Genomic DNA, 1,918 nt, shown 5'->3' with positions numbered 1-1,918 from the left:
CTGGAAGCCAGCATCTCTCCTATCCTTTAATCTCTGGAGAAGATACTTGTCACACAGAAGCAACCATGACCTGCTGGGGATGCCCAGGGAAGAGTGACCAATTCAATAAAAACGAAGAAAAGTCGTCAAGTAAAGTACCCCCTACCCTCACCACAAATACTTGTGTTTTCTGTCCCTTCTCCCAGCCACAGGGTGCTGGAGGTCTGGGTCCTGGGGGTGAGGGGCTGAGAGCAGGAAAAACACAAGCCACCTTAGATACCCCAGGCTGCTACCAAGGAGGTCCATAGGTCAGCTCCACACCCATCTCCCAGCTTGAGGGCCTCTCCACAAGGAGAAGCTGAGAGAAGCCATATATGAACTATGAAACTTTTAGCAGCCCAACAAAGCAGTTTACCTGAGAGCTTGCCAAGTTTTCCCAGCACACCCCAAAGGGCAGAAAGGAATCATTTGACAGGGTAAAGTCAAATGCTGCAGGGCGGAGATTGGTGTAAATATCCCACCCCCCCAGGCATTTGCTCTCAGTGGTGGTGTTCCTCCTGGTTGTGAAATTCTCATAGTGTAGTGGCTGGGAGCCTCGGTGAGGACTACAGTGGTGTGCGGTGGGATGTCTTTCTGCACACTGTGAATATATGCTGTTCCCACTGGTTAGTAAACAAAGCTGCATTGGCCTATGGCAGGGTAGGATGGAGCCAGGCGGGAAAATCCAAGAGAGATAGTGAGAGAAGAAAGGAGAGTTAGGGAAGACACTGAACTGCCGTCCAAGGAGCAACATGTAATAGGACACAGGACATGTGGTGATACATAGATAAATAGAAATGGGTTTATTTATTTATTTATTTAATTTTATTTTTTACTAGGCAAAGAATTTTATTAACCCTTTTCCAAACTTTATTCCCAGGCTTCTTCAGCTTAATTTGCTGCAAAGAATGAATTGTGTTTTAAGCAAAAACTGAAAGAGCTGCGGTGTCCAAGGGGCTCGGGCTTAAAAATATTAGCGATCTAGATTTTATCAGATCCATAAACAAAAGAATTTTAAAAAGCAGCCATGATATAAAATAGCAGCTCCTGTAACTTCTGCAGGTGCCACCGTCTTCAGAAGTCGCGTCAGTTTAGTTTGCCTCGTTCTTAGAAGCCTCATCAAAATCCTCCACCAGATCTGGGACTTCATCATCATCATCCTCCTCCTCTCCAGTAGCAAGTGGTGCTTTTCCATCCGCAGATTGTTTGGCCAGAGCTTCAGCCAGTCTCCTTAAACTAGTCAGACTGTCCGCTCCGAGCTGGTTGAGGATGCTGGGAAGCATTTCTGTCAGCTGCTTTGTCTCAGCGTGGCCTGTAAGGGTGAAGGTGTTTGCCGCCAGAGACGCCTGAACTTTAGGGTTGTTAAAACGGATCACTGTTCCTTGGTTTGTAAACATGTTCACCTCTTCAATACCAGAGATATCGTTCACTCCTGACTTCTTTAAGGAGAACTGCAGTTTTTTACCATCTGCTGTGGCTGTTCTGTGAACCACCTTCTTCTTTCTGCGAGCAGTTCCTTTTCCACCAATGTGCACTTGGGCCTGAAGTTTGGCCAGCTTCTCCTGGTTCATGATCGTTTCTTTCATCTTGTCGGAGTGGAAATGGGGCCGCTCGGGGGACTAGGGTTCGTGCTCAGGGGGTCTCGGGCAGACCAGCTGAGATAAGGCGCCAGAAATGGGTTAATATGAAAGAGCTAGCTAGTAAGAAGTCTGCCATAGGCCATACAGTTGGTAATTAATATAAGCCTCTGAGTGATTATTTCATGAGCAGCTACAGGACCGGGTGGGACCAGAGCAACTTCTGCTACAGTGGTGTCCTGAAGGGGACGTGCTGTGAGACCCCCACAGGTTTCACACGCTGGAGAGAGAAGAACTCATCTGAACCAGTCACCTTGCCACAG

At 47.5% G+C, this 1,918-nt stretch overlaps 1 pseudogene; it reads right to left on the bottom strand.

Moving 5' to 3' along the window:
* Positions 1-838: 838 nt before the first annotated feature.
* LOC102907522 (transcription factor BTF3 pseudogene) lies at positions 839-1,675 on the bottom strand (annotated as a pseudogene).
* Between the last annotated feature and the right edge of the window lie 243 nt (positions 1,676-1,918).

This window comes from Peromyscus maniculatus, chromosome 22, assembly GCF_049852395.1.
Source record: "Peromyscus maniculatus bairdii isolate BWxNUB_F1_BW_parent chromosome 22, HU_Pman_BW_mat_3.1, whole genome shotgun sequence".
NCBI lineage: Eukaryota > Metazoa > Chordata > Mammalia > Rodentia > Cricetidae > Peromyscus > Peromyscus maniculatus.
Note: the sequence above shows the minus strand (reverse complement) of the source record. Positions and strands in the feature narration are given on the sequence as shown.